The sequence below is a fragment of the Phyllobates terribilis genome, unplaced genomic scaffold, assembly GCF_046119375.1.
Source record: "Phyllobates terribilis strain yellow unplaced genomic scaffold, ASM4611937v1 Scaffold_11__3_contigs__length_659146591, whole genome shotgun sequence".
Lineage (NCBI taxonomy): Eukaryota > Metazoa > Chordata > Amphibia > Anura > Dendrobatidae > Phyllobates > Phyllobates terribilis.
In genome coordinates, this window is record NW_027362771.1 from 572,023,853 (window position 1) to 572,049,903 (window position 26,051).

Sequence of the window (26,051 nt, forward strand, 5' to 3'; positions counted from 1 at the left end):
GTAGGATTTGTTTTTTTCAGGCAAAAATGCTGAACGCCCGCGTTTTGGCACTTCATTCTGACCCTTCACACAAGATTCAATTTGGATTCGTAGCTCAACTCATTCTCAACCACCCCTTTTTACACTAAAGTGTCAAGGGACTCAACAACTCATGGGTCCGGTAAGTTATTTGGATTCCCATTTCCTTTCTAATGGAAAAAGTTGTAGAATTGAATGGAAAAGTTCTAAGTTGGTGACAAAATCTCTCGAGAAAAGGAGGGAACAGTGCCCCGTGTGAGGCTCGAACTCACGACCTTCAGATTATGAGACTGACGCGCTACCTACTGCGCTAACGAGGCAAGCTGTACCTGCAGATCTGCAAAAGTTTATTGTGCATAGCAGAAAACTTTTTTTTTTCATAATGTCACTGAGACATTAGTGCATCTTTTCCCATATGGTCTAGCGGTTAGGATTCCTGGCTCTCACCCAGGTGGCCTGGGTTCGACTCCCGGTATGGGAATGCATCTTTATCTTAGCTACTGCCACCATTCAAAGACTGACACGTGTTTTTCAATCAAAAATGTTTCTGGTAGATTTTCACTTTGCAACAAAAATACTTAACATTGGCGATGCATTATGACTTTTGCAAAAGATTTCCTTTTGTTTCATAGCTTAAGCCTTTTTCAACTACACAGTTTTACACAAAAGTGTCAAGGGACTCAACAAGCCATGTGTCCTGTCTGTCATTAGGGCTCCCATGTTCTTTCTAATCGGAAACAGTTTAGAACTGAATTGGAAAGTTCAGAGTTAGTGACAAAATCTCTTGAGAAAAGGAGGATGCCACGTGTGAGCAAAAAACTCATGATCTTCAAATTATTCAACTGACGTGCCAAAAACCTTGACCATGTAGCGTGTTTCAGCTCTTGTAATGTTGATGTTTTGTATTCAAAGCAAAACACTCTTTTTTTTTTTTTTTTTTTTTTTTTTTTACACCTGTCTTGCTGTTTACTGTACTGCTTACACCATGTGGAGAAAGACTTAGTTAGTATTCCTGGTTGACTGGTTCGATTCCTGCTATGGGAGAGACTTTTTTTTGGGGACTAGTGTCCACATTCCAAAGCCAACACGTGCCTTGCAGACAGAATCAGTTTAGGTTGGAACTGCTCTTTGCAGCCAAAAATGCAGACCACCAGGTTTTTTGGATATTTATTTGCACAAAAGCTTATTTGATGTCATATCTCAAACCATTCATATCTCTCACTTTTAATTCCTGGGTGTTAAGGGACTCAACAAGCCTTTATCCCTGTTTGTCATTGGAGCTCCCCTTCCATCAATTGGTGATGTTTTGCTACTGAATGGAAAAGAGCTGTGACTCTCTAGCCAAGATGGTGGCAAAATCAGTTAAGGAAACATGGTACCAGTGCCCCATGTGAGAATCGAACTCATGACCTTCAGATTACGAGACTGACGCGCTACCTGCTGCGCTAACGAGGCAAAATGCACGTAATAATCTGCGGAAGTTGCTTGTGCAAAGCAGTACACCTCTTTTTTTTCATATTGTAGGTGAGCTGGCAGTACATCTTCTCCCATATGGTCTAGCGGTTAGGATTCCTGGTTTTCACCCAGGCGGCCCGAGTTCGACTACTGGTATGGGAACACATCTTTTTCTGCACCGCTGCCAACATTCAAAAACTGACGCGTGTTTTTTAGTCAAACGTATTTCAAGTAGGATTTGTGTTTTTCAGGCAAAAATGCTGAACGCCCGCGTTTTGGCACTTCATTCTGACCCTTCACACAAGATTCAATTTGGATTCGTAGCTCAACTCATTCTCAACCACCCCTTTTTACACTAAAGTGTCAAGGGACTCAACAACTCATGGGTCCGGTAAGTTATTTGGATTCCCATTTCCTTTCTAATGGAAAAAGTTGTAGAATTGAATGGAAAAGTTCTAAGTTGGTGACAAAATCTCTCGAGAAAAGGAGGGAACAGTGCCCCGTGTGAGGCTCAAATTCACGACCTTCAGATTATGAGACTGACGCGCTACCTACTGCGCTAACGAGGCAAGCTGTACCTGCAGATCTGCAGAAGTTTATTGTGCATAGCAGAAAACTTTTTTTTTTCATAATGTCACTGAGACATTAGTGCATCTTTTCCCATATGGTCTAGCGGTTAGGATTCCTGGCTCTCACCCAGGTGGCCTGGGTTCGACTCCCGGTATGGGAATGCATCTTTATCTTAGCTACTGCCACCATTCAAAGACTGACACGTGTTTTTCAATCAAAAATGTTTCTGGTAGATTTTCACTTTGCAACAAAAATACTTAACATTGGCGATGCATTATGACTTTTGCAAAAGATTTCCTTTTGTTTCATAGCTTAAGCCTTTTTCACCTACACAGTTTTACACAAAAGTGTCAAGGGACTCAACAAGCCATGTGTCCTGTCTGTCATTAGGGCTCCCATGTTCTTTCTAATCGGAAACAGTTTAGAACTGAATTGGAAAGTTCAGAGTTAGTGACAAAATCTCTTGAGAAAAGGAGGATGCCACGTGTGAGCAAAAAACTCATGATCTTCAAATTATTCAACTGACGTGCCAAAAACCTTGACCATGTAGCGTGTTTCAGCTCTTGTAATGTTGATGTTTTGTATTCAAAGCAAAACACTCTTTTTTTTTTTTTTTTTTTTTTTTTTTTACACCTGTCTTGCTGTTTACTGTACTGCTTACACCATGTGGAGAAAGACTTAGTTAGTATTCCTGGTTGACTGGTTCGATTCCTGCTATGGGAGAGACTTTTTTTTGGGGACTAGTGTCCACATTCCAAAGCCAACACGTGCCTTGCAGACAGAATCAGTTTAGGTTGGAACTGCTCTTTGCAGCCAAAAATGCAGACCACCAGGTTTTTTGGATATTTATTTGCACAAAAGCTTATTTGATGTCATATCTCAAACCATTCATATCTCTCACTTTTAATTCCTGGGTGTTAAGGGACTCAACAAGCCTTTATCCCTGTTTGTCATTGGAGCTCCCCTTCCATCAATTGGTGATGTTTTGCTACTGAATGGAAAAGAGCTGTGACTCTCTAGCCAAGATGGTGGCAAAATCAGTTAAGGAAACATGGTACCAGTGCCCCATGTGAGAATCGAACTCATGACCTTCAGATTACGAGACTGACGCGCTACCTGCTGCGCTAACGAGGCAAAATGCACGTAATAATCTGCGGAAGTTGCTTGTGCAAAGCAGTACACCTCTTTTTTTTCATATTGTAAGTGAGCTGGCAGTACATCTTCTCCCATATGGTCTAGCGGTTAGGATTCCTGGTTTTCACCCAGGCGGCCCGAGTTCGACTACTGGTATGGGAACACATCCTTTTCTGCACCGCTGCCAACATTCAAAAACTGACGCGTGTTTTTTAGTCAAACGTATTTCAAGTAGGATTTGTTTTTTTCAGGCAAAAATGCTGAACGCCCGCGTTTTGGCACTTCATTCTGACCCTTCACACAAGATTCAATTTGGATTCGTAGCTCAACTCATTCTCAACCACCCCTTTTTACACTAAAGTGTCAAGGGACTCAACAACTCATGGGTCCGGTAAGTTATTTGGATTCCCATTTCCTTTCTAATGGAAAAAGTTGTAGAATTGAATGGAAAAGTTCTAAGTTGGTGACAAAATCTCTCGAGAAAAGGAGGGAACAGTGCCCCGTGTGAGGCTCGAACTCACGACCTTCAGATTATGAGACTGACGCGCTACCTACTGCGCTAACGAGGCAAGCTGTACCTGCAGATCTGCAGAAGTTTATTGTGCATAGCAGAAAACTTTTTTTTTTCATAATGTCACTGAGACATTAGTGCATCTTTTCCCATATGGTCTAGCGGTTAGGATTCCTGGCTCTCACCCAGGTGGCCTGGGTTCGACTCCCGGTATGGGAATGCATCTTTATCTTAGCTACTGCCACCATTCAAAGACTGACACGTGTTTTTCAATCAAAAATGTTTCTGGTAGATTTTCACTTTGCAACAAAAATACTTAACATTGGCGATGCATTATGACTTTTGCAAAAGATTTCCTTTTGTTTCATAGCTTAAGCCTTTTTCAACTACACAGTTTTACACAAAAGTGTCAAGGGACTCAACAAGCCATGTGTCCTGTCTGTCATTAGGGCTCCCATGTTCTTTCTAATCGGAAACAGTTTAGAACTGAATTGGAAAGTTCAGAGTTAGTGACAAAATCTCTTGAGAAAAGGAGGATGCCACGTGTGAGCAAAAAACTCATGATCTTCAAATTATTCAACTGACGTGCCAAAAACCTTGACCATGTAGCGTGTTTCAGCTCTTGTAATGTTGATGTTTTGTATTCAAAGCAAAACACTCTTTTTTTTTTTTTTTTTACACCTGTCTTGCTGTTTACTGTACTGCTTACACCATGTGGAGAAAGACTTAGTTAGTATTCCTGGTTGACTGGTTCGATTCCTGCTATGGGAGAGACTTTTTTTTGGGGACTAGTGTCCACATTCCAAAGCCAACACGTGCCTTGCAGACAGAATCAGTTTAGGTTGGAACTGCTCTTTGCAGCCAAAAATGCAGACCACCAGGTTTTTTGGATATTTATTTGCACAAAAGCTTATTTGATGTCATATCTCAAACCATTCATATCTCTCACTTTTAATTCCTGGGTGTTAAGGGACTCAACAAGCCTTTATCCCTGTTTGTCATTGGAGCTCCCCTTCCATCAATTGGTGATGTTTTGCTACTGAATGGAAAAGAGCTGTGACTCTCTAGCCAAGATGGTGGCAAAATCAGTTAAGGAAACATGGTACCAGTGCCCCATGTGAGAATCGAACTCATGACCTTCAGATTACGAGACTGACGCGCTACCTGCTGCGCTAACGAGGCAAAATGCACGTAATAATCTGCGGAAGTTGCTTGTGCAAAGCAGTACACCTCTTTTTTTTCATATTGTAAGTGAGCTGGCAGTACATCTTCTCCCATATGGTCTAGCGGTTAGGATTCCTGGTTTTCACCCAGGCGGCCCGAGTTCGACTACTGGTATGGGAACACATCCTTTTCTGCACCGCTGCCAACATTCAAAAACTGACGCGTGTTTTTTAGTCAAACGTATTTCAAGTAGGATTTGTTTTTTTCAGGCAAAAATGCTGAACGCCCGCGTTTTGGCACTTCATTCTGACCCTTCACACAAGATTCAATTTGGATTCGTAGCTCAACTCATTCTCAACCACCCCTTTTTACACTAAAGTGTCAAGGGACTCAACAACTCATGGGTCCGGTAAGTTATTTGGATTCCCATTTCCTTTCTAATGGAAAAAGTTGTAGAATTGAATGGAAAAGTTCTAAGTTGGTGACAAAATCTCTCGAGAAAAGGAGGGAACAGTGCCCCGTGTGAGGCTCGAACTCACGACCTTCAGATTATGAGACTGACGCGCTACCTACTGCGCTAACGAGGCAAGCTGTACCTGCAGATCTGCAGAAGTTTATTGTGCATAGCAGAAAACTTTTTTTTTTCATAATGTCACTGAGACATTAGTGCATCTTTTCCCATATGGTCTAGCGGTTAGGATTCCTGGCTCTCACCCAGGTGGCCTGGGTTCGACTCCCGGTATGGGAATGCATCTTTATCTTAGCTACTGCCACCATTCAAAGACTGACACGTGTTTTTCAATCAAAAATGTTTCTGGTAGATTTTCACTTTGCAACAAAAATACTTAACATTGGCGATGCATTATGACTTTTGCAAAAGATTTCCTTTTGTTTCATAGCTTAAGCCTTTTTCAACTACACAGTTTTACACAAAAGTGTCAAGGGACTCAACAAGCCATGTGTCCTGTCTGTCATTAGGGCTCCCATGTTCTTTCTAATCGGAAACAGTTTAGAACTGAATTGGAAAGTTCAGAGTTAGTGACAAAATCTCTTGAGAAAAGGAGGATGCCACGTGTGAGCAAAAAACTCATGATCTTCAAATTATTCAACTGACGTGCCAAAAACCTTGACCATGTAGCGTGTTTCAGCTCTTGTAATGTTGATGTTTTGTATTCAAAGCAAAACACTCTTTTTTTTTTTTTTTTTACACCTGTCTTGCTGTTTACTGTACTGCTTACACCATGTGGAGAAAGACTTAGTTAGTATTCCTGGTTGACTGGTTCGATTCCTGCTATGGGAGAGACTTTTTTTTGGGGACTAGTGTCCACATTCCAAAGCCAACACGTGCCTTGCAGACAGAATCAGTTTAGGTTGGAACTGCTCTTTGCAGCCAAAAATGCAGACCACCAGGTTTTTTGGATATTTATTTGCACAAAAGCTTATTTGATGTCATATCTCAAACCATTCATATCTCTCACTTTTAATTCCTGGGTGTTAAGGGACTCAACAAGCCTTTATCCCTGTTTGTCATTGGAGCTCCCCTTCCATCAATTGGTGATGTTTTGCTACTGAATGGAAAAGAGCTGTGACTCTCTAGCCAAGATGGTGGCAAAATCAGTTAAGGAAACATGGTACCAGTGCCCCATGTGAGAATCGAACTCATGACCTTCAGATTACGAGACTGACGCGCTACCTGCTGCGCTAACGAGGCAAAATGCACGTAATAATCTGCGGAAGTTGCTTGTGCAAAGCAGTACACCTCTTTTTTTTCATATTGTAAGTGAGCTGGCAGTACATCTTCTCCCATATGGTCTAGCGGTTAGGATTCCTGGTTTTCACCCAGGCGGCCCGAGTTCGACTACTGGTATGGGAACACATCCTTTTCTGCACCGCTGCCAACATTCAAAAACTGACGCGTGTTTTTTAGTCAAACGTATTTCAAGTAGGATTTGTTTTTTTCAGGCAAAAATGCTGAACGCCCGCGTTTTGGCACTTCATTCTGACCCTTCACACAAGATTCAATTTGGATTCGTAGCTCAACTCATTCTCAACCACCCCTTTTTACACTAAAGTGTCAAGGGACTCAACAACTCATGGGTCCGGTAAGTTATTTGGATTCCCATTTCCTTTCTAATGGAAAAAGTTGTAGAATTGAATGGAAAAGTTCTAAGTTGGTGACAAAATCTCTCGAGAAAAGGAGGGAACAGTGCCCCGTGTGAGGCTCGAACTCACGACCTTCAGATTATGAGACTGACGCGCTACCTACTGCGCTAACGAGGCAAGCTGTACCTGCAGATCTGCAGAAGTTTATTGTGCATAGCAGAAAACTTTTTTTTTTCATAATGTCACTGAGACATTAGTGCATCTTTTCCCATATGGTCTAGCGGTTAGGATTCCTGGCTCTCACCCAGGTGGCCTGGGTTCGACTCCCGGTATGGGAATGCATCTTTATCTTAGCTACTGCCACCATTCAAAGACTGACACGTGTTTTTCAATCAAAAATGTTTCTGGTAGATTTTCACTTTGCAACAAAAATACTTAACATTGGCGATGCATTATGACTTTTGCAAAAGATTTCCTTTTGTTTCATAGCTTAAGCCTTTTTCAACTACACAGTTTTACACAAAAGTGTCAAGGGACTCAACAAGCCATGTGTCCTGTCTGTCATTAGGGCTCCCATGTTCTTTCTAATCGGAAACAGTTTAGAACTGAATTGGAAAGTTCAGAGTTAGTGACAAAATCTCTTGAGAAAAGGAGGATGCCACGTGTGAGCAAAAAACTCATGATCTTCAAATTATTCAACTGACGTGCCAAAAACCTTGACCATGTAGCGTGTTTCAGCTCTTGTAATGTTGATGTTTTGTATTCAAAGCAAAACACTCTTTTTTTTTTTTTTTTTACACCTGTCTTGCTGTTTACTGTACTGCTTACACCATGTGGAGAAAGACTTAGTTAGTATTCCTGGTTGACTGGTTCGATTCCTGCTATGGGAGAGACTTTTTTTTGGGGACTAGTGTCCACATTCCAAAGCCAACACGTGCCTTGCAGACAGAATCAGTTTAGGTTGGAACTGCTCTTTGCAGCCAAAAATGCAGACCACCAGGTTTTTTGGATATTTATTTGCACAAAAGCTTATTTGATGTCATATCTCAAACCATTCATATCTCTCACTTTTAATTCCTGGGTGTTAAGGGACTCAACAAGCCTTTATCCCTGTTTGTCATTGGAGCTCCCCTTCCATCAATTGGTGATGTTTTGCTACTGAATGGAAAAGAGCTGTGACTCTCTAGCCAAGATGGTGGCAAAATCAGTTAAGGAAACATGGTACCAGTGCCCCATGTGAGAATCGAACTCATGACCTTCAGATTACGAGACTGACGCGCTACCTGCTGCGCTAACGAGGCAAAATGCACGTAATAATCTGCGGAAGTTGCTTGTGCAAAGCAGTACACCTCTTTTTTTTCATATTGTAAGTGAGCTGGCAGTACATCTTCTCCCATATGGTCTAGCGGTTAGGATTCCTGGTTTTCACCCAGGTGGCCCGAGTTCGACTACTGGTATGGGAACACATCCTTTTCTGCACCGCTGCCAACATTCAAAAACTGACGCGTGTTTTTTAGTCAAACGTATTTCAAGTAGGATTTGTTTTTTTCAGGCAAAAATGCTGAACGCCCGCGTTTTGGCACTTCATTCTGACCCTTCACACAAGATTCAATTTGGATTCGTAGCTCAACTCATTCTCAACCACCCCTTTTTACACTAAAGTGTCAAGGGACTCAACAACTCATGGGTCCGGTAAGTTATTTGGATTCCCATTTCCTTTCTAATGGAAAAAGTTGTAGAATTGAATGGAAAAGTTCTAAGTTGGTGACAAAATCTCTCGAGAAAAGGAGGGAACAGTGCCCCGTGTGAGGCTCGAACTCACGACCTTCAGATTATGAGACTGACGCGCTACCTACTGCGCTAACGAGGCAAGCTGTATCTGCAGATCTGCAGAAGTTTATTGTGCATAGCAGAAAACTTTTTTTTTTCATAATGTCACTGAGACATTAGTGCATCTTTTCCCATATGGTCTAGCGGTTAGGATTCCTGGCTCTCACCCAGGTGGCCTGGGTTCGACTCCCGGTATGGGAATGCATCTTTATCTTAGCTACTGCCACCATTCAAAGACTGACACGTGTTTTTCAATCAAAAATGTTTCTGGTAGATTTTCACTTTGCAACAAAAATACTTAACATTGGCGATGCATTATGACTTTTGCAAAAGATTTCCTTTTGTTTCATAGCTTAAGCCTTTTTCAACTACACAGTTTTACACAAAAGTGTCAAGGGACTCAACAAGCCATGTGTCCTGTCTGTCATTAGGGCTCCCATGTTCTTTCTAATCGGAAACAGTTTAGAACTGAATTGGAAAGTTCAGAGTTAGTGACAAAATCTCTTGAGAAAAGGAGGATGCCACGTGTGAGCAAAAAACTCATGATCTTCAAATTATTCAACTGACGTGCCAAAAACCTTGACCATGTAGCGTGTTTCAGCTCTTGTAATGTTGATGTTTTGTATTCAAAGCAAAACACTCTTTTTTTTTTTTTTTTTTTTTTTTTTTTACACCTGTCTTGCTGTTTACTGTACTGCTTACACCATGTGGAGAAAGACTTAGTTAGTATTCCTGGTTGACTGGTTCGATTCCTGCTATGGGAGAGACTTTTTTTTGGGGACTAGTGTCCACATTCCAAAGCCAACACGTGCCTTGCAGACAGAATCAGTTTAGGTTGGAACTGCTCTTTGCAGCCAAAAATGCAGACCACCAGGTTTTTTGGATATTTATTTGCACAAAAGCTTATTTGATGTCATATCTCAAACCATTCATATCTCTCACTTTTAATTCCTGGGTGTTAAGGGACTCAACAAGCCTTTATCCCTGTTTGTCATTGGAGCTCCCCTTCCATCAATTGGTGATGTTTTGCTACTGAATGGAAAAGAGCTGTGACTCTCTAGCCAAGATGGTGGCAAAATCAGTTAAGGAAACATGGTACCAGTGCCCCATGTGAGAATCGAACTCATGACCTTCAGATTACGAGACTGACGCGCTACCTGCTGCGCTAACGAGGCAAAATGCACGTAATAATCTGCGGAAGTTGCTTGTGCAAAGCAGTACACCTCTTTTTTTTCATATTGTAAGTGAGCTGGCAGTACATCTTCTCCCATATGGTCTAGCGGTTAGGATTCCTGGTTTTCACCCAGGCGGCCCGAGTTCGACTACTGGTATGGGAACACATCTTTTTCTGCACCGCTGCCAACATTCAAAAACTGACGCGTGTTTTTTAGTCAAACGTATTTCAAGTAGGATTTGTGTTTTTCAGGCAAAAATGCTGAACGCCCGCGTTTTGGCACTTCATTCTGACCCTTCACACAAGATTCAATTTGGATTCGTAGCTCAACTCATTCTCAACCACCCCTTTTTACACTAAAGTGTCAAGGGACTCAACAACTCATGGGTCCGGTAAGTTATTTGGATTCCCATTTCCTTTCTAATGGAAAAAGTTGTAGAATTGAATGGAAAAGTTCTAAGTTGGTGACAAAATCTCTCGAGAAAAGGAGGGAACAGTGCCCCGTGTGAGGCTCAAATTCACGACCTTCAGATTATGAGACTGACGCGCTACCTACTGCGCTAACGAGGCAAGCTGTACCTGCAGATCTGCAGAAGTTTATTGTGCATAGCAGAAAACTTTTTTTTTTCATAATGTCACTGAGACATTAGTGCATCTTTTCCCATATGGTCTAGCGGTTAGGATTCCTGGCTCTCACCCAGGTGGCCTGGGTTCGACTCCCGGTATGGGAATGCATCTTTATCTTAGCTACTGCCACCATTCAAAGACTGACACGTGTTTTTCAATCAAAAATGTTTCTGGTAGATTTTCACTTTGCAACAAAAATACTTAACATTGGCGATGCATTATGACTTTTGCAAAAGATTTCCTTTTGTTTCATAGCTTAAGCCTTTTTCACCTACACAGTTTTACACAAAAGTGTCAAGGGACTCAACAAGCCATGTGTCCTGTCTGTCATTAGGGCTCCCATGTTCTTTCTAATCGGAAACAGTTTAGAACTGAATTGGAAAGTTCAGAGTTAGTGACAAAATCTCTTGAGAAAAGGAGGATGCCACGTGTGAGCAAAAAACTCATGATCTTCAAATTATTCAACTGACGTGCCAAAAACCTTGACCATGTAGCGTGTTTCAGCTCTTGTAATGTTGATGTTTTGTATTCAAAGCAAAACACTCTTTTTTTTTTTTTTTTTTTTTTTTTTTTACACCTGTCTTGCTGTTTACTGTACTGCTTACACCATGTGGAGAAAGACTTAGTTAGTATTCCTGGTTGACTGGTTCGATTCCTGCTATGGGAGAGACTTTTTTTTGGGGACTAGTGTCCACATTCCAAAGCCAACACGTGCCTTGCAGACAGAATCAGTTTAGGTTGGAACTGCTCTTTGCAGCCAAAAATGCAGACCACCAGGTTTTTTGGATATTTATTTGCACAAAAGCTTATTTGATGTCATATCTCAAACCATTCATATCTCTCACTTTTAATTCCTGGGTGTTAAGGGACTCAACAAGCCTTTATCCCTGTTTGTCATTGGAGCTCCCCTTCCATCAATTGGTGATGTTTTGCTACTGAATGGAAAAGAGCTGTGACTCTCTAGCCAAGATGGTGGCAAAATCAGTTAAGGAAACATGGTACCAGTGCCCCATGTGAGAATCGAACTCATGACCTTCAGATTACGAGACTGACGCGCTACCTGCTGCGCTAACGAGGCAAAATGCACGTAATAATCTGCGGAAGTTGCTTGTGCAAAGCAGTACACCTCTTTTTTTTCATATTGTAAGTGAGCTGGCAGTACATCTTCTCCCATATGGTCTAGCGGTTAGGATTCCTGGTTTTCACCCAGGCGGCCCGAGTTCGACTACTGGTATGGGAACACATCCTTTTCTGCACCGCTGCCAACATTCAAAAACTGACGCGTGTTTTTTAGTCAAACGTATTTCAAGTAGGATTTGTTTTTTTCAGGCAAAAATGCTGAACGCCCGCGTTTTGGCACTTCATTCTGACCCTTCACACAAGATTCAATTTGGATTCGTAGCTCAACTCATTCTCAACCACCCCTTTTTACACTAAAGTGTCAAGGGACTCAACAACTCATGGGTCCGGTAAGTTATTTGGATTCCCATTTCCTTTCTAATGGAAAAAGTTGTAGAATTGAATGGAAAAGTTCTAAGTTGGTGACAAAATCTCTCGAGAAAAGGAGGGAACAGTGCCCCGTGTGAGGCTCGAACTCACGACCTTCAGATTATGAGACTGACGCGCTACCTACTGCGCTAACGAGGCAAGCTGTACCTGCAGATCTGCAGAAGTTTATTGTGCATAGCAGAAAACTTTTTTTTTTCATAATGTCACTGAGACATTAGTGCATCTTTTCCCATATGGTCTAGCGGTTAGGATTCCTGGCTCTCACCCAGGTGGCCTGGGTTCGACTCCCGGTATGGGAATGCATCTTTATCTTAGCTACTGCCACCATTCAAAGACTGACACGTGTTTTTCAATCAAAAATGTTTCTGGTAGATTTTCACTTTGCAACAAAAATACTTAACATTGGCGATGCATTATGACTTTTGCAAAAGATTTCCTTTTGTTTCATAGCTTAAGCCTTTTTCAACTACACAGTTTTACACAAAAGTGTCAAGGGACTCAACAAGCCATGTGTCCTGTCTGTCATTAGGGCTCCCATGTTCTTTCTAATCGGAAACAGTTTAGAACTGAATTGGAAAGTTCAGAGTTAGTGACAAAATCTCTTGAGAAAAGGAGGATGCCACGTGTGAGCAAAAAACTCATGATCTTCAAATTATTCAACTGACGTGCCAAAAACCTTGACCATGTAGCGTGTTTCAGCTCTTGTAATGTTGATGTTTTGTATTCAAAGCAAAACACTCTTTTTTTTTTTTTTTTACACCTGTCTTGCTGTTTACTGTACTGCTTACACCATGTGGAGAAAGACTTAGTTAGTATTCCTGGTTGACTGGTTCGATTCCTGCTATGGGAGAGACTTTTTTTTGGGGACTAGTGTCCACATTCCAAAGCCAACACGTGCCTTGCAGACAGAATCAGTTTAGGTTGGAACTGCTCTTTGCAGCCAAAAATGCAGACCACCAGGTTTTTTGGATATTTATTTGCACAAAAGCTTATTTGATGTCATATCTCAAACCATTCATATCTCTCACTTTTAATTCCTGGGTGTTAAGGGACTCAACAAGCCTTTATCCCTGTTTGTCATTGGAGCTCCCCTTCCATCAATTGGTGATGTTTTGCTACTGAATGGAAAAGAGCTGTGACTCTCTAGCCAAGATGGTGGCAAAATCAGTTAAGGAAACATGGTACCAGTGCCCCATGTGAGAATCGAACTCATGACCTTCAGATTACGAGACTGACGCGCTACCTGCTGCGCTAACGAGGCAAAATGCACGTAATAATCTGCGGAAGTTGCTTGTGCAAAGCAGTACACCTCTTTTTTTTCATATTGTAAGTGAGCTGGCAGTACATCTTCTCCCATATGGTCTAGCGGTTAGGATTCCTGGTTTTCACCCAGGCGGCCCGAGTTCGACTACTGGTATGGGAACACATCTTTTTCTGCACCGCTGCCAACATTCAAAAACTGACGCGTGTTTTTTAGTCAAACGTATTTCAAGTAGGATTTGTGTTTTTCAGGCAAAAATGCTGAACGCCCGCGTTTTGGCACTTCATTCTGACCCTTCACACAAGATTCAATTTGGATTCGTAGCTCAACTCATTCTCAACCACCCCTTTTTACACTAAAGTGTCAAGGGACTCAACAACTCATGGGTCCGGTAAGTTATTTGGATTCCCATTTCCTTTCTAATGGAAAAAGTTGTAGAATTGAATGGAAAAGTTCTAAGTTGGTGACAAAATCTCTCGAGAAAAGGAGGGAACAGTGCCCCGTGTGAGGCTCAAATTCACGACCTTCAGATTATGAGACTGACGCGCTACCTACTGCGCTAACGAGGCAAGCTGTACCTGCAGATCTGCAGAAGTTTATTGTGCATAGCAGAAAACTTTTTTTTTTCATAATGTCACTGAGACATTAGTGCATCTTTTCCCATATGGTCTAGCGGTTAGGATTCCTGGCTCTCACCCAGGTGGCCTGGGTTCGACTCCCGGTATGGGAATGCATCTTTATCTTAGCTACTGCCACCATTCAAAGACTGACACGTGTTTTTCAATCAAAAATGTTTCTGGTAGATTTTCACTTTGCAACAAAAATACTTAACATTGGCGATGCATTATGACTTTTGCAAAAGATTTCCTTTTGTTTCATAGCTTAAGCCTTTTTCACCTACACAGTTTTACACAAAAGTGTCAAGGGACTCAACAAGCCATGTGTCCTGTCTGTCATTAGGGCTCCCATGTTCTTTCTAATCGGAAACAGTTTAGAACTGAATTGGAAAGTTCAGAGTTAGTGACAAAATCTCTTGAGAAAAGGAGGATGCCACGTGTGAGCAAAAAACTCATGATCTTCAAATTATTCAACTGACGTGCCAAAAACCTTGACCATGTAGCGTGTTTCAGCTCTTGTAATGTTGATGTTTTGTATTCAAAGCAAAACACTCTTTTTTTTTTTTTTTTTTTTTTTTTTTTACACCTGTCTTGCTGTTTACTGTACTGCTTACACCATGTGGAGAAAGACTTAGTTAGTATTCCTGGTTGACTGGTTCGATTCCTGCTATGGGAGAGACTTTTTTTTGGGGACTAGTGTCCACATTCCAAAGCCAACACGTGCCTTGCAGACAGAATCAGTTTAGGTTGGAACTGCTCTTTGCAGCCAAAAATGCAGACCACCAGGTTTTTTGGATATTTATTTGCACAAAAGCTTATTTGATGTCATATCTCAAACCATTCATATCTCTCACTTTTAATTCCTGGGTGTTAAGGGACTCAACAAGCCTTTATCCCTGTTTGTCATTGGAGCTCCCCTTCCATCAATTGGTGATGTTTTGCTACTGAATGGAAAAGAGCTGTGACTCTCTAGCCAAGATGGTGGCAAAATCAGTTAAGGAAACATGGTACCAGTGCCCCATGTGAGAATCGAACTCATGACCTTCAGATTACGAGACTGACGCGCTACCTGCTGCGCTAACGAGGCAAAATGCACGTAATAATCTGCGGAAGTTGCTTGTGCAAAGCAGTACACCTCTTTTTTTTCATATTGTAAGTGAGCTGGCAGTACATCTTCTCCCATATGGTCTAGCGGTTAGGATTCCTGGTTTTCACCCAGGCGGCCCGAGTTCGACTACTGGTATGGGAACACATCTTTTTCTGCACCGCTGCCAACATTCAAAAACTGACGCGTGTTTTTTAGTCAAACGTATTTCAAGTAGGATTTGTGTTTTTCAGGCAAAAATGCTGAACGCCCGCGTTTTGGCACTTCATTCTGACCCTTCACACAAGATTCAATTTGGATTCGTAGCTCAACTCATTCTCAACCACCCCTTTTTACACTAAAGTGTCAAGGGACTCAACAACTCATGGGTCCGGTAAGTTATTTGGATTCCCATTTCCTTTCTAATGGAAAAAGTTGTAGAATTGAATGGAAAAGTTCTAAGTTGGTGACAAAATCTCTCGAGAAAAGGAGGGAACAGTGCCCCGTGTGAGGCTCAAATTCACGACCTTCAGATTATGAGACTGACGCGCTACCTACTGCGCTAACGAGGCAAGCTGTACCTGCAGATCTGCAGAAGTTTATTGTGCATAGCAGAAAACTTTTTTTTTTCATAATGTCACTGAGACATTAGTGCATCTTTTCCCTTATGGTCTAGCGGTTAGGATTCCTGGCTCTCACCCAGGTGGCCTGGGTTCGACTCCCGGTATGGGAATGCATCTTTATCTTAGCTACTGCCACCATTCAAAGACTGACACGTGTTTTTCAATCAAAAATGTTTCTGGTAGATTTTCACTTTGCAACAAAAATACTTAACATTGGCGATGCATTATGACTTTTGCAAAAGATTTCCTTTTGTTTCATAGCTTAAGCCTTTTTCACCTACACAGTTTTACACAAAAGTGTCAAGGGACTCAACAAGCCATGTGTCCTGTCTGTCATTAGGGCTCCCATGTTCTTTCTAATCGGAAACAGTTTAGAACTGAATTGGAAAGTTCAGAGTTAGTGACAAAATCTCTTGAGAAAAGGAGGATGCCACGTGTGAGCAAAAAACTCATGATCTTCAAATTATTCAACTGACGTGCCAAAAACCTTGACCATGTAGCGTGTTTCAGCTCTTGTAATGTTGATGTTTTGTATTCAAAGCAAAACACTCTTTTTTTTTTTTTTTTTTTTTTTTTTTTACACCTGTCTTGCTGTTTACTGTACTGCTTACACCATGTGGAGAAAGACTTAGATAGTATTCCTGGTTGACTGGTTCGATTCCTGCTATGGGAGAGACTTTTTTTTGGGGACTAGTGTCCACATTCCAAAGCCAACACGTGCCTTGCAGACAGAATCAGTTTAGGTTGGAACTGCTCTTTGCAGCCAAAAATGCAGACCACCAGGTTTTTTGGATATTTATTTGCACAAAAGCTTATTTGATGTCATATCTCAAACCATTCATATCTCTCACTTTTAATTCCTGGGTGTTAAGGGACTCAACAAGCCTTTATCCCTGTTTGTCATTGGAGCTCCCCTTCCATCAATTGGTGATGTTTTGCTACTGAATGGAAAAGAGCTGTGACTCTCTAGCCAAGATGGTGGCAAAATCAGTTAAGGAAACATGGTACCAGTGCCCCATGTGAGAATCGAACTCATGACCTTCAGATTACGAGACTGACGCGCTACCTGCTGCGCTAACGAGGCAAAATGCACGTAATAATCTGCGGAAGTTGCTTGTGCAAAGCAGTACACCTCTTTTTTTTCATATTGTAAGTGAGCTGGCAGTACATCTTCTCCCATATGGTCTAGCGGTTAGGATTCCTGGTTTTCACCCAGGCGGCCCGAGTTCGACTACTGGTATGGGAACACATCTTTTTCTGCACCGCTGCCAACATTCAAAAACTGACGCGTGTTTTTTAGTCAAACGTATTTCAAGTAGGATTTGTGTTTTTCAGGCAAAAATGCTGAACGCCCGCGTTTTGGCACTTCATTCTGACCCTTCACACAAGATTCAATTTGGATTCGTAGCTCAACTCATTCTCAACCACCCCTTTTTACACTAAAGTGTCAAGGGACTCAACAACTCATGGGTCCGGTAAGTTATTTGGATTCCCATTTCCTTTCTAATGGAAAAAGTTGTAGAATTGAATGGAAAAGTTCTAAGTTGGTGACAAAATCTCTCGAGAAAAGGAGGGAACAGTGCCCCGTGTGAGGCTCAAATTCACGACCTTCAGATTATGAGACTGACGCGCTACCTACTGCGCTAACGAGGCAAGCTGTACCTGCAGATCTGCAGAAGTTTATTGTGCATAGCAGAAAACTTTTTTTTTTCATAATGTCACTGAGACATTAGTGCATCTTTTCCCATATGGTCTAGCGGTTAGGATTCCTGGCTCTCACCCAGGTGGCCTGGGTTCGACTCCCGGTATGGGAATGCATCTTTATCTTAGCTACTGCCACCATTCAAAGACTGACACGTGTTTTTCAATCAAAAATGTTTCTGGTAGATTTTCACTTTGCAACAAAAATACTTAACATTGGCGATGCATTATGACTTTTGCAAAAGATTTCCTTTTGTTTCATAGCTTAAGCCTTTTTCACCTACACAGTTTTACACAAAAGTGTCAAGGGACTCAACAAGCCATGTGTCCTGTCTGTCATTAGGGCTCCCATGTTCTTTCTAATCGGAAACAGTTTAGAACTGAATTGGAAAGTTCAGAGTTAGTGACAAAATCTCTTGAGAAAAGGAGGATGCCACGTGTGAGCAAAAAACTCATGATCTTCAAATTATTCAACTGACGTGCCAAAAACCTTGACCATGTAGCGTGTTTCAGCTCTTGTAATGTTGATGTTTTGTATTCAAAGCAAAACACTCTTTTTTTTTTTTTTTTTTTTTTTTTTTTACACCTGTCTTGCTGTTTACTGTACTGCTTACACCATGTGGAGAAAGACTTAGTTAGTATTCCTGGTTGACTGGTTCGATTCCTGCTATGGGAGAGACTTTTTTTTGGGGACTAGTGTCCACATTCCAAAGCCAACACGTGCCTTGCAGACAGAATCAGTTTAGGTTGGAACTGCTCTTTGCAGCCAAAAATGCAGACCACCAGGTTTTTTGGATATTTATTTGCACAAAAGCTTATTTGATGTCATATCTCAAACCATTCATATCTCTCACTTTTAATTCCTGGGTGTTAAGGGACTCAACAAGCCTTTATCCCTGTTTGTCATTGGAGCTCCCCTTCCATCAATTGGTGATGTTTTGCTACTGAATGGAAAAGAGCTGTGACTCTCTAGCCAAGATGGTGGCAAAATCAGTTAAGGAAACATGGTACCAGTGCCCCATGTGAGAATCGAACTCATGACCTTCAGATTACGAGACTGACGCGCTACCTGCTGCGCTAACGAGGCAAAATGCACGTAATAATCTGCGGAAGTTGCTTGTGCAAAGCAGTACACCTCTTTTTTTTCATATTGTAAGTGAGCTGGCAGTACATCTTCTCCCATATGGTCTAGCGGTTAGGATTCCTGGTTTTCACCCAGGCGGCCCGAGTTCGACTACTGGTATGGGAACACATCCTTTTCTGCACCGCTGCCAACATTCAAAAACTGACGCGTGTTTTTTAGTCAAACGTATTTCAAGTAGGATTTGTTTTTTTCAGGCAAAAATGCTGAACGCCCGCGTTTTGGCACTTCATTCTGACCCTTCACACAAGATTCAATTTGGATTCGTAGCTCAACTCATTCTCAACCACCCCTTTTTACACTAAAGTGTCAAGGGACTCAACAACTCATGGGTCCGGTAAGTTATTTGGATTCCCATTTCCTTTCTAATGGAAAAAGTTGTAGAATTGAATGGAAAAGTTCTAAGTTGGTGACAAAATCTCTCGAGAAAAGGAGGGAACAGTGCCCCGTGTGAGGCTCGAACTCACGACCTTCAGATTATGAGACTGACGCGCTACCTACTGCGCTAACGAGGCAAGCTGTACCTGCAGATCTGCAGAAGTTTATTGTGCATAGCAGAAAACTTTTTTTTTTCATAATGTCACTGAGACATTAGTGCATCTTTTCCCATATGGTCTAGCGGTTAGGATTCCTGGCTCTCACCCAGGTGGCCTGGGTTCGACTCCCGGTATGGGAATGCATCTTTATCTTAGCTACTGCCACCATTCAAAGACTGACACGTGTTTTTCAATCAAAAATGTTTCTGGTAGATTTTCACTTTGCAACAAAAATACTTAACATTGGCGATGCATTATGACTTTTGCAAAAGATTTCCTTTTGTTTCATAGCTTAAGCCTTTTTCAACTACACAGTTTTACACAAAAGTGTCAAGGGACTCAACAAGCCATGTGTCCTGTCTGTCATTAGGGCTCCCATGTTCTTTCTAATCGGAAACAGTTTAGAACTGAATTGGAAAGTTCAGAGTTAGTGACAAAATCTCTTGAGAAAAGGAGGATGCCACGTGTGAGCAAAAAACTCATGATCTTCAAATTATTCAACTGACGTGCCAAAAACCTTGACCATGTAGCGTGTTTCAGCTCTTGTAATGTTGATGTTTTGTATTCAAAGCAAAACACTCTTTTTTTTTTTTTTTTTTTTTTTTTTTTACACCTGTCTTGCTGTTTACTGTACTGCTTACACCATGTGGAGAAAGACTTAGTTAGTATTCCTGGTTGACTGGTTCGATTCCTGCTATGGGAGAGACTTTTTTTTGGGGACTAGTGTCCACATTCCAAAGCCAACACGTGCCTTGCAGACAGAATCAGTTTAGGTTGGAACTGCTCTTTGCAGCCAAAAATGCAGACCACCAGGTTTTTTGGATATTTATTTGCACAAAAGCTTATTTGATGTCATATCTCAAACCATTCATATCTCTCACTTTTAATTCCTGGGTGTTAAGGGACTCAACAAGCCTTTATCCCTGTTTGTCATTGGAGCTCCCCTTCCATCAATTGGTGATGTTTTGCTACTGAATGGAAAAGAGCTGTGACTCTCTAGCCAAGATGGTGGCAAAATCAGTTAAGGAAACATGGTACCAGTGCCCCATGTGAGAATCGAACTCATGACCTTCAGATTACGAGACTGACGCGCTACCTGCTGCGCTAACGAGGCAAAATGCACGTAATAATCTGCGGAAGTTGCTTGTGCAAAGCAGTACACCTCTTTTTTTTCATATTGTAAGTGAGCTGGCAGTACATCTTCTCCCATATGGTCTAGCGGTTAGGATTCCTGGTTTTCACCCAGGCGGCCCGAGTTCGACTACTGGTATGGGAACACATCTTTTTCTGCACCGCTGCCAACATTCAAAAACTGACGCGTGTTTTTTAGTCAAACGTATTTCAAGTAGGATTTGTGTTTTTCAGGCAAAAATGCTGAACGCCCGCGTTTTGGCACTTCATTCTGACCCTTCACACAAGATTCAATTTGGATTCGTAGCTCAACTCATTCTCAACCACCCCTTTTTACACTAAAGTGTCAAGGGACTCAACAACTCATGGGTCCGGTAAGTTATTTGGATTCCCATTTCCTTTCTAATGGAAAAAGTTGTAGAATTGAATGGAAAAGTTCTAAGTTGGTGACAAAATCTCTCGAGAAAAGGAGGGAACAGTGCCCCGTGTGAGGCTCGAACTCACGACCTTCAGATTATGAGACTGACGCGCTACCTACTGCGCTAACGAGGCAAGCTGTACCTGCAGATCTGCAGAAGTTTATTGTGCATAGCAGAAAACTTTTTTTTTTCATAATGTCACTGAGACATTAGTGCATCTTTTCCCATATGGTCTAGCGGTTAGGATTCCTGGCTCTCACCCAGGTGGCCTGGGTTCGACTCCCGGTATGGGAATGCATCTTTATCTTAGCTACTGCCACCATTCAAAGACTGACACGTGTTTTTCAATCAAAAATGTTTCTGGTAGATTTTCACTTTGCAACAAAAATACTTAACATTGGCGATGCATTATGACTTTTGCAAAAGATTTCCTTTTGTTTCATAGCTTAAGCCTTTTTCAACTACACAGTTTTACACAAAAGTGTCAAGGGACTCAACAAGCCATGTGTCCTGTCTGTCATTAGGGCTCCCATGTTCTTTCTAATCGGAAACAGTTTAGAACTGAATTGGAAAGTTCAGAGTTAGTGACAAAATCTCTTGAGAAAAGGAGGATGCCACGTGTGAGCAAAAAACTCATGATCTTCAAATTATTCAACTGACGTGCCAAAAACCTTGACCATGTAGCGTGTTTCAGCTCTTGTAATGTTGATGTTTTGTATTCAAAGCAAAACACTCTTTTTTTTTTTTTTTTTTTTTTTTTTTTACACCTGTCTTGCTGTTTACTGTACTGCTTACACCATGTGGAGAAAGACTTAGTTAGTATTCCTGGTTGACTGGTTCGATTCCTGCTATGGGAGAGACTTTTTTTTGGGGACTAGTGTCCACATTCCAAAGCCAACACGTGCCTTGCAGACAGAATCAGTTTAGGTTGGAACTGCTCTTTGCAGCCAAAAATGCAGACCACCAGGTTTTTTGGATATTTATTTGCACAAAAGCTTATTTGATGTCATATCTCAAACCATTCATATCTCTCACTTTTAATTCCTGGGTGTTAAGGGACTCAACAAGCCTTTATCCCTGTTTGTCATTGGAGCTCCCCTTCCATCAATTGGTGATGTTTTGCTACTGAATGGAAAAGAGCTGTGACTCTCTAGCCAAGATGGTGGCAAAATCAGTTAAGGAAACATGGTACCAGTGCCCCATGTGAGAATCGAACTCATGACCTTCAGATTACGAGACTGACGCGCTACCTGCTGCGCTAACGAGGCAAAATGCACGTAATAATCTGCGGAAGTTGCTTGTGCAAAGCAGTACACCTCTTTTTTTTCATATTGTAAGTGAGCTGGCAGTACATCTTCTCCCATATGGTCTAGCGGTTAGGATTCCTGGTTTTCACCCAGGCGGCCCGAGTTCGACTACTGGTATGGGAACACATCTTTTTCTGCACCGCTGCCAACATTCAAAAACTGACGCGTGTTTTTTAGTCAAACGTATTTCAAGTAGGATTTGTGTTTTTCAGGCAAAAATGCTGAACGCCCGCGTTTTGGCACTTCATTCTGACCCTTCACACAAGATTCAATTTGGATTCGTAGCTCAACTCATTCTCAACCACCCCTTTTTACACTAAAGTGTCAAGGGACTCAACAACTCATGGGTCCGGTAAGTTATTTGGATTCCCATTTCCTTTCTAATGGAAAAAGTTGTAGAATTGAATGGAAAAGTTCTAAGTTGGTGACAAAATCTCTCGAGAAAAGGAGGGAACAGTGCCCCGTGTGAGGCTCAAATTCACGACCTTCAGATTATGAGACTGACGCGCTACCTACTGCGCTAACGAGGCAAGCTGTACCTGCAGATCTGCAGAAGTTTATTGTGCATAGCAGAAAACTTTTTTTTTTCATAATGTCACTGAGACATTAGTGCATCTTTTCCCATATGGTCTAGCGGTTAGGATTCCTGGCTCTCACCCAGGTGGCCTGGGTTCGACTCCCGGTATGGGAATGCATCTTTATCTTAGCTACTGCCACCATTCAAAGACTGACACGTGTTTTTCAATCAAAAATGTTTCTGGTAGATTTTCACTTTGCAACAAAAATACTTAACATTGGCGATGCATTATGACTTTTGCAAAAGATTTCCTTTTGTTTCATAGCTTAAGCCTTTTTCACCTACACAGTTTTACACAAAAGTGTCAAGGGACTCAACAAGCCATGTGTCCTGTCTGTCATTAGGGCTCCCATGTTCTTTCTAATCGGAAACAGTTTAGAACTGAATTGGAAAGTTCAGAGTTAGTGACAAAATCTCTTGAGAAAAGGAGGATGCCACGTGTGAGCAAAAAACTCATGATCTTCAAATTATTCAACTGACGTGCCAAAAACCTTGACCATGTAGCGTGTTTCAGCTCTTGTAATGTTGATGTTTTGTATTCAAAGCAAAACACTCTTTTTTTTTTTTTTTTTTTTTTTTTTTTACACCTGTCTTGCTGTTTACTGTACTGCTTACACCATGTGGAGAAAGACTTAGTTAGTATTCCTGGTTGACTGGTTCGATTCCTGCTATGGGAGAGACTTTTTTTTGGGGACTAGTGTCCACATTCCAAAGCCAACACGTGCCTTGCAGACAGAATCAGTTTAGGTTGGAACTGCTCTTTGCAGCCAAAAATGCAGACCACCAGGTTTTTTGGATATTTATTTGCACAAAAGCTTATTTGATGTCATATCTCAAACCATTCATATCTCTCACTTTTAATTCCTGGGTGTTAAGGGACTCAACAAGCCTTTATCCCTGTTTGTCATTGGAGCTCCCCTTCCATCAATTGGTGATGTTTTGCTACTGAATGGAAAAGAGCTGTGACTCTCTAGCCAAGATGGTGGCAAAATCAGTTAAGGAAACATGGTACCAGTGCCCCATGTGAGAATCGAACTCATGACCTTCAGATTACGAGACTGACGCGCTACCTGCTGCGCTAACGAGGCAAAATGCACGTAATAATCTGCGGAAGTTGCTTGTGCAAAGCAGTACACCTCTTTTTTTTCATATTGTAAGTGAGCTGGCAGTACATCTTCTCCCATATGGTCTAGCGGTTAGGATTCCTGGTTTTCACCCAGGCGGCCCGAGTTCGACTACTGGTATGGGAACACATCTTTTTCTGCACCGCTGCCAACATTCAAAAACTGACGCGTGTTTTTTAGTCAAACGTATTTCAAGTAGGATTTGTGTTTTTCAGGCAAAAATGCTGAACGCCCGCGTTTTGGCACTTCATTCTGACCCTTCACACAAGATTCAATTTGGATTCGTAGCTCAACTCATTCTCAACCACCCCTTTTTACACTAAAGTGTCAAGGGACTCAACAACTCATGGGTCCGGTAAGTTATTTGGATTCCCATTTCCTTTCTAATGGAAAAAGTTGTAGAATTGAATGGAAAAGTTCTAAGTTGGTGACAAAATCTCTCGAGAAAAGGAGGGAACAGTGCCCCGTGTGAGGCTCAAATTCACGACCTTCAGATTATGAGACTGACGCGCTACCTACTGCGCTAACGAGGCAAGCTGTACCTGCAGATCTGCAGAAGTTTATTGTGCATAGCAGAAAACTTTTTTTTTTCATAATGTCACTGAGACATTAGTGCATCTTTTCCCATATGGTCTAGCGGTTAGGATTCCTGGCTCTCACCCAGGTGGCCTGGGTTCGACTCCCGGTATGGGAATGCATCTTTATCTTAGCTACTGCCACCATTCAAAGACTGACACGTGTTTTTCAATCAAAAATGTTTCTGGTAGATTTTCACTTTGCAACAAAAATACTTAACATTGGCGATGCATTATGACTTTTGCAAAAGATTTCCTTTTGTTTCATAGCTTAAGCCTTTTTCACCTACACAGTTTTACACAAAAGTGTCAAGGGACTCAACAAGCCATGTGTCCTGTCTGTCATTAGGGCTCCCATGTTCTTTCTAATCGGAAACAGTTTAGAACTGAATTGGAAAGTTCAGAGTTAGTGACAAAATCTCTTGAGAAAAGGAGGATGCCACGTGTGAGCAAAAAACTCATGATCTTCAAATTATTCAACTGACGTGCCAAAAACCTTGACCATGTAGCGTGTTTCAGCTCTTGTAATGTTGATGTTTTGTATTCAAAGCAAAACACTCTTTTTTTTTTTTTTTTTTTTTTTTTTTTACACCTGTCTTGCTGTTTACTGTACTGCTTACACCATGTGGAGAAAGACTTAGTTAGTATTCCTGGTTGACTGGTTCGATTCCTGCTATGGGAGAGACTTTTTTTTGGGGACTAGTGTCCACATTCCAAAGCCAACACGTGCCTTGCAGACAGAATCAGTTTAGGTTGGAACTGCTCTTTGCAGCCAAAAATGCAGACCACCAGGTTTTTTGGATATTTATTTGCACAAAAGCTTATTTGATGTCATATCTCAAACCATTCATATCTCTCACTTTTAATTCCTGGGTGTTAAGGGACTCAACAAGCCTTTATCCCTGTTTGTCATTGGAGCTCCCCTTCCATCAATTGGTGATGTTTTGCTACTGAATGGAAAAGAGCTGTGACTCTCTAGCCAAGATGGTGGCAAAATCAGTTAAGGAAACATGGTACCAGTGCCCCATGTGAGAATCGAACTCATGACCTTCAGATTACGAGACTGACGCGCTACCTGCTGCGCTAACGAGGCAAAATGCACGTAATAATCTGCGGAAGTTGCTTGTGCAAAGCAGTACACCTCTTTTTTTTCATATTGTAAGTGAGCTGGCAGTACATCTTCTCCCATATGGTCTAGCGGTTAGGATTCCTGGTTTTCACCCAGGCGGCCCGAGTTCGACTACTGGTATGGGAACACATCTTTTTCTGCACCGCTGCCAACATTCAAAAACTGACGCGTGTTTTTTAGTCAAACGTATTTCAAGTAGGATTTGTGTTTTTCAGGCAAAAATGCTGAACGCCCGCGTTTTGGCACTTCATTCTGACCCTTCACACAAGATTCAATTTGGATTCGTAGCTCAACTCATTCTCAACCACCCCTTTTTACACTAAAGTGTCAAGGGACTCAACAACTCATGGGTCCGGTAAGTTATTTGGATTCCCATTTCCTTTCTAATGGAAAAAGTTGTAGAATTGAATGGAAAAGTTCTAAGTTGGTGACAAAATCTCTCGAGAAAAGGAGGGAACAGTGCCCCGTGTGAGGCTCAAATTCACGACCTTCAGATTATGAGACTGACGCGCTACCTACTGCGCTAACGAGGCAAGCTGTACCTGCAGATCTGCAGAAGTTTATTGTGCATAGCAGAAAACTTTTTTTTTTCATAATGTCACTGAGACATTAGTGCATCTTTTCCCATATGGTCTAGCGGTTAGGATTCCTGGCTCTCACCCAGGTGGCCTGGGTTCGACTCCCGGTATGGGAATGCATCTTTATCTTAGCTACTGCCACCATTCAAAGAC

At 41.7% G+C, this 26,051-nt stretch overlaps 8 non-coding genes across 8 annotated transcripts; all 8 read right to left on the reverse strand.

Moving 5' to 3' along the window:
• Positions 1-265: 265 nt before the first annotated feature.
• Positions 266-338, reverse strand: TRNAM-CAU (transfer RNA methionine (anticodon CAU)). The gene has a single exon. It is a non-coding gene; the product is annotated as a tRNA-Met (tRNA).
• Positions 339-3,673: 3,335 nt separating this feature from the next.
• TRNAM-CAU (transfer RNA methionine (anticodon CAU)) lies at positions 3,674-3,746 on the reverse strand. The gene has a single exon. It is a non-coding gene; the product is annotated as a tRNA-Met (tRNA).
• A 1,620-nt stretch (positions 3,747-5,366) lies between these two features.
• TRNAM-CAU (transfer RNA methionine (anticodon CAU)) lies at positions 5,367-5,439 on the reverse strand. The gene has a single exon. It is a non-coding gene; the product is annotated as a tRNA-Met (tRNA).
• Positions 5,440-7,059: 1,620 nt separating this feature from the next.
• TRNAM-CAU (transfer RNA methionine (anticodon CAU)) lies at positions 7,060-7,132 on the reverse strand. The gene has a single exon. It is a non-coding gene; the product is annotated as a tRNA-Met (tRNA).
• A 1,620-nt stretch (positions 7,133-8,752) lies between these two features.
• Positions 8,753-8,825, reverse strand: TRNAM-CAU (transfer RNA methionine (anticodon CAU)). The gene has a single exon. It is a non-coding gene; the product is annotated as a tRNA-Met (tRNA).
• Positions 8,826-12,160: 3,335 nt separating this feature from the next.
• TRNAM-CAU (transfer RNA methionine (anticodon CAU)) lies at positions 12,161-12,233 on the reverse strand. Its single transcript has one exon. It is a non-coding gene; the product is annotated as a tRNA-Met (tRNA).
• A 6,731-nt stretch (positions 12,234-18,964) lies between these two features.
• TRNAM-CAU (transfer RNA methionine (anticodon CAU)) lies at positions 18,965-19,037 on the reverse strand. Its single transcript has one exon. It is a non-coding gene; the product is annotated as a tRNA-Met (tRNA).
• A 1,631-nt stretch (positions 19,038-20,668) lies between these two features.
• Positions 20,669-20,741, reverse strand: TRNAM-CAU (transfer RNA methionine (anticodon CAU)). Its single transcript has one exon. It is a non-coding gene; the product is annotated as a tRNA-Met (tRNA).
• Positions 20,742-26,051: the final 5,310 nt, after the last annotated feature.